The sequence below is a fragment of the Euphorbia lathyris genome, chromosome 3 (genome assembly GCF_963576675.1).
Source record: "Euphorbia lathyris chromosome 3, ddEupLath1.1, whole genome shotgun sequence".
Classification (NCBI taxonomy): domain Eukaryota; kingdom Viridiplantae; phylum Streptophyta; class Magnoliopsida; order Malpighiales; family Euphorbiaceae; genus Euphorbia; species Euphorbia lathyris.
This window is the reverse complement of record NC_088912.1, coordinates 14995828-15002039: the sequence shown is the minus strand read 5'-3', so window position 1 is coordinate 15002039 and position 6212 is coordinate 14995828. Positions and strand designations below refer to the sequence as shown.

The 6212-nt window shown below is 38.0% G+C and overlaps 1 long non-coding RNA gene across 10 annotated transcripts; it reads left to right on the top strand.

Moving 5' to 3' along the window:
• Positions 1 to 1217: 1217 nt before the first annotated feature.
• On the top strand, positions 1218 to 5662 carry LOC136221645 (uncharacterized). Of its 10 annotated transcripts, none has more exons than XR_010685242.1 (8): positions 1218 to 1424; positions 1547 to 1614; positions 2599 to 2738; positions 2873 to 3083; positions 3253 to 3472; positions 3561 to 3641; positions 3832 to 4867; positions 4944 to 5662. It is a non-coding gene; the product is annotated as an uncharacterized lncRNA (long non-coding RNA). The 10 variants fall into 10 exon arrangements; XR_010685236.1 differs by having other exon boundaries at positions 1218 to 1614; positions 3832 to 3932; positions 4721 to 4867; XR_010685234.1 differs by having other exon boundaries at positions 1218 to 1614; positions 3832 to 3932; positions 4021 to 4867.
• The last annotated feature ends 550 nt before the right edge of the window (positions 5663 to 6212 follow it).

Sequence of the window (6212 nt, the reverse complement as noted above, 5' to 3'; positions counted from 1 at the left end):
ATGGTGATACGCCCCGCGTATGGATAGTTGACTCCTGAAGACAATGCAGTCTGACTTTCAGGATTAGGCCAATCATTTCCGACATGTGTCATATGCCCCGCGTAAGGTGTCATACGCCCCGCGTAAGGTGTCATACGCCCCGCGTATGCTGAGTCATTTCCACATGGTGCCTGCGGATAAGGCAATTATTTCTGACACCATGTTTTACGCCCCGCGTAAATGACGATACGCCCCGCATAAATAATGATACGCCCCGCGTATTTGAGTAGATTTTCACTCCTTCCTCGTACCTGAAATACAAATCTTGAGAGCCGAGTTAGCTTGACGTTTTATTTTCTAATATTAATCAAAAATAAGGAAAATTAACCGAAAGTAAGGAATTTATTTTTATTTTGTTATTTTATTAAAACACTCTATTTTTGTAATTAAACTTATTTATTTCTTCTAAAATTAAACCGTAAATCACGCTAAAAGATAGGGACGAAACGCCCCTTTCAGTACTCTCATCTTTTGGACATCCTAAGCATTAAGGATATGACCCTTCAGATGTTTTTGTTTGGCCTAAATCGAAGAAGAGGTGGTTCACGGTTGGAGCTTCTACTCCTTACTGCGTCGAGCTCATCCTAGGGTGGCTTGGGCTAATTTTATATGGAAACATTTTCTTCCTCCCTTGCGTTCATTTACTTGTTGGCGCGCCACTAGACGATGTCTTTTGATGCATGACTTTCTCCGGACTCGTGGTATGTTCATCATGTCAAGCACTAGTGGAAAAATGACCATTTGCATCGACGCATTTGCATCGGCCCTTACAAAGCGCGATGCAAAAGGTTCATTTGCATCGGCCTTTTATTTGGGGCCGATGCAAAAGGTTCATTTGCATCGGTCCTTTATTTGGGACCGATGCAAAAGGTTCATTTGCATCGGCCCTTATTAAGGACCGATGCAAATGAACGTATTATTTGCATCGGTCCTTTTAAAAGGGCCGATGCAAATAGTAATTAAACTATTATTTGCATCATTTGCATCGGCCCCTTAAATAGGAGCGATGCAAATAACTGTATTATTTGCATCGGCCCTTTATAAGAGACCGATGCAATTAGTGTTAGTATAAATTTTAAAAAATTAATAAATTAGAAAGAGGGTATTTTGTAATTAATTGGGGTGAATTTATAAATAATAAAAAGTTAATTATAAATTTGCATTTTATTTTAGGTTACTTTCTTATTTGCACCGCCTCCATCTCCCTCTTCTCCTTCTCACAAGACCAAACCCAACCTTCCATGGCTGCTTTTCACGGCCGGAATCTCACATAGAGCTCACCTTATCGTTTCTTGGAGACTCTCGAATTTCATAAGAGATCAGAACGGAAACAACTCGGCCTATTCTTAGCCACCGTCGAAATCTCCAGAGTTGAAATAGAGATGGTAATTATCAAAACTCCACTATATATACACTCTTCTCTCCTCCCTGCCTCTACTCCTCTTGTTACTTTGTGTTTTTTCCTCTTCTCCTTCACTCGACTTCTGCTCAAAGTAATACTCCACAGAAACCGCCCAGGCCGTCTCTTGGTTGTTTCCGTCCTTCTTTCGTTTCAATCTCTTTCTATAATCTGAGGTATTCATCGATCTATCTTTCTTTTCTCTTATCTTTTGTTTATGGTTTTATGCTCCAATATCTTTTTTTTGTAATCTGTGAGCTTCGCTTGATCTGCTTCTCAACGTTACTTTTTTTAACTGAGAATTCTATTCGCTTGCTCTAGCTATCGAAAGTGAGATCTAGATTTTCAGTATAACATATTGTTGAATTACCGGTTTCTTGGTTGGATCCTCTGATTTGATTGCTTGGAACTGTATTCTCATATCCGGATCTGATGTGTAAGTGTGAAAATTCTGAATTACTATGGATTCCTATTGATATTTATCATGTAATTTACAATTTTTTATTCTTTTTTTATATTGCTTTTTTTTAGTTAAGAAATATTTTGATAATTTTTGTAATTAATTATCAGATAGTTGTTGGGCAAGAATTCTTATGCAATTCATATTTTGATAAAGATACAACATAACTAGCTAGATATGATAACACATGGTGTTATTTATGCATGTATGTTTATATATTCTTATTATCATCTTAAAAACATATATAAAGCTTTTCTTAGTGGATGTAAGTACGACTTGATAGTTTTCTTTCACAATATTTAGAAGAAAACAATTAGATTGTAAAACTAGAGGGGCTCATCTCATATATATGGAACATATGTTTCTTCATTAGAGCAGGTTAAATGGAATTTTACAATGGAAGCACAACAAAACAAAAGAAATGTTTCAAGGCAAAAGGCCTTTGGGGATGATTACATCTCCAATATTGTTGTGCCATGGATCAGCCAAATGAATTGCCAAGTTCTCCAATGGTCCTGTTCCAGGGTATGCTGATTGTTGAACACAGAACCCAACAAAAGCCAACAATGCTAGCCGACCTACATATTTAACCAAACTTTAATTAGCATTCAAATTACATTGATTGAATTTTAGTTAAGAGAAAAATTAGAATGATTACCATTCTTGATTTCCTTGACCTTGAATTCCTCGAATTTAGCAGGGTCTTTAGAGTAGCCTAAAGGGTCAAAAGCACCACCAGGATACTTCTAGAGCAAGGACCTCACTGGCTTGAGCTTGAAAGAGCTGCAACATCTAGAGCAACAACTAAGTGAAGGATTATTGTGTGTCAAAGAGAAAAAGGTAATACTATTCTTTTTCATTTTATTCATCATGCTTTCTCCTCCTTCGAGTTAACAGGTGTTTGTCTTATGGTTTGAAATTAATGTGGTGGTATGAGTTTGGGATTTAATTAAAGATTTAATTTGCAACATTAGGCGAAGCAGCAACGTTGAAGGCCAGATCATTGAAGGAGGTATGGAATATAGCAGCAGTGATTCCTGCGGAGGAAGGATTAAACGCAGGGGCAGTCGGAAATGTTATCAATGGTATTTCTAATGGTAGTTTCAGCGGAGAACATGTCCCGGAAGAGAATTTCCTCGGCATCTGCAGTAGGAAATTGCTTGCCAGAGGTTGCGAGCTCCTCAAGTACGTACTTATGGGCTTGTTTCATTTTCATCTTCTACTTTTTAAATCATCAATGGCATAACATAACAATAGGTAATTATTCTTCACTCATATGGAAATTAAATTAATCTTCCATATCTTTTATGCCTGTTTCTTATTTGTGATTTGTGAGAATTTCATTATGTTCCAGATATGCTGTGGTCACAGGAGCAAACAAGGGGCTCTGATCGGATTCGGAGTTTTGTGATTTTAACTGCCAGAGATGAGAAGAGAGGCCTTTAAGCTCTCCAAAAGCTCAATGATTCCGGTCTCTCCCATTATCTCGGTTTTCATCAACTTGATGTCGCCGATTCTGACAGTGTTGCTGCTCTTGCTGATTTCATCAAATCTCAGTTCGGAAAGCTTGATATGTTCGTATGATTAATCTAATTTCACTTAATTTTTGCATATAAAGTTCATGTCTATATCCTGTTTGATTAGTGGATGCAATTCTTGCAGGCTATGTGCACCATTTTGGCTATGATGGCCACCCTCCCTCTTGCTCAGCTTTTCTTCTTTCACATCCTTCTCATTAAAAAGGTAATACAAGAGTTTTTTTATTATTAGGCAAACTGTTAAATTGGGATACAACTTTATTATGGTTCCATTTATGTGCCATCTTCTTTTGAATCTTTTTTTTCTTTCTAGTTTGGCAGCAACCTTTTTTTTCTCAATTTTTGTTAGTTGATTGATATTCAGCTGATGCATTTAATATGGTTATTTTGACAAGGAATTAGCACATATGACTACATTATAGCACTAAGGGAGCAAGAGCAAGAGCAACAAGGAATTAGATCCTTTGAGCTAGGAACTTTTCGTGATAGCAAATGTGTATGTTTCAAATTGTTTGTTGCCTTTTGTCTATAATAGTCATTAAATCTTGTGGATATTCATGCACATGACTAATCGGGTGTTGTAGATTTTATTGGTGTTGATTATGTGTCAGCTCAAGCGGAGATCCAAGTGTGCTATCAACTTTGACCTCTTTTGATAACTTCATATGTATAATAGCTGAGCTGCTTTACCTATTTATGACTTGCCACAATTGTGTTTTATCCATAGGGTGAGATTGGTATGCAGCAAATGGGTTTGCAAGCACGCCTTATGAGCATGCTCTGTGCTTTGTCCAGGGGATTATTTGTTATATATATGAATCAAAGCTATTTGCTATAGAGCTCCATTCAATCCAAATTATTATTTTTTATTTTTTTAAATGACATTTGCATCGGTCGTTTAAAAGGGCCGATGCAAATGAGACTGCATTTGCATCGGCCCTTTAAAAAATGTGATGCAAATGCTACATCATTTGCATCGGTTCTTTTAAAAATGTGATGCAAATGCTACATCATTTGCATCGGCCCTTTTAAAGGGCCGATGCAAATAAGATGCATTTGGATCGGCCCTTTTAAAGGGCCGACGCAAATGCTACAACCATTTGCATCGGCCAACGATCGATGCAAATGTGATGCAAACACATTTGCATCGAGGGCTTTTGCATCGGCCAATGGCCGATGCAAATGGCCCTAAATGGCCGATGCAAATGGCCATTTTTCCACTAGTGAAGGTGTGTCTACTTTCAGCATTCTGAAACCGGAGACCATCTATTTGTTCGCTACCAGTTTGCACAGGTTGTTTGGAAAGCCATCATGTCGCTTTTTGGTTTACATCTGGACTGATTGACTCGATTGATGGACTACAACAAGTGTTTCAGTCTCAGCAATTTAGTCCGCAAATTGCAGACATTTGGGCTGCCAGCTTCGTCATCGGTATGTGGTTGCTTTGGTGCACTAGAAAAATCGCTATGTTTGACTCCATCACCACAAATGTTCATATTTTTCTTAGGCATCTTTGGAGCGCCATTCGGGAGTCATTGCACAGGCAGCCTGGCTACGTCCTTTAATTCCACTCTTGATAGACACGTCTTGGATCAGCTCTCCGTTGCTCTGCGCCTTCCTATTGCACCTCGGGTATTGGATGTTATTTGGGCTCTCCCGTTGTTCGGCAGGAAGAAGCTTAACACTGATGGTTCTGTGGCATCCTCGGCTGTTTCGGAACTCAAGTGGTCATCCGACGAGAGCAATTCTGATCCCACTTTCCTGTTGCGCGCCTTTTGAAGCGAAACTACAGGTGGTCATTTTTTGTATTTTAGCAAGGGCGAAAGGGATCTGCCTCCTTTGGGAGGACTCTGACTCTTCGGTTATTACCACGGTCGTGACTCGGACCAGTCGGGTTCTTTGGCATCTGCCTGCGTCCGGTCTGGGTAACTAGTTGACACTTTTTTCCACCATGCAGTTGTTCGCATCGCATATCTTTCGTGAAGGCAACAAGGCAGCCGATGCTTTGGCAAATTTTGGTCGACTAGCTACTGATCCAACCATTTAGCCAGTCTCCTCCTTTGATCTCACATTTCATTTCTACAGATTTTGCGTGCTTCCCGCAAAATCGGTTCTGCTGGGTGTTTTATTCTTTACTTTATATTCATTTCATCCTTTCTATTTTTCTATTCTTTTGTATTACATTTTGTGACATTATTTTCTTTTTAATAATATTTGGGCCTGTTGTTCTCGGTTTTGGGGGGTGCTGGCCTCGTTAGGTTGCCCTGGGATAGTTGGTAACGGCTTCCAACCTCTTTAATTAAAAAAAGGAACAAAAGAAGCTTAGAAGTTTTGAACTTTCAAACTAACATTTCTACTGAATGGAATAAATATATTGGGCATGGATGTTATTTGATATTCATGTGGACTTTGTTTAAATGAATAAGAATGAGAAATTGTCTTTCTTAACAAAATTAATATTATTGCTAGGAAATAATCTAATTGTAAATTTGGATCTAATTAAACAAATTCAATATACTTTCTAAGAGTACTTACAAGCTCTAGCCCATTGAATATACAAGGATCATTTTAGTTTTTAAATTTCAACAAGAAATTAGTAATTTAAATAATACAGATTTAAACAAGAAATTAATAATTTAAACCTAAACTTAATTGTAGCCTCGTATTAGAAAGGACAATATTCGCTAATGACATTGAACAAGCAGTTTTGGAATGTCATTTTTTGTTCTTTTGAGTACCCAGATGGATCAATTGCAAAACGATGGAGACTATGCAC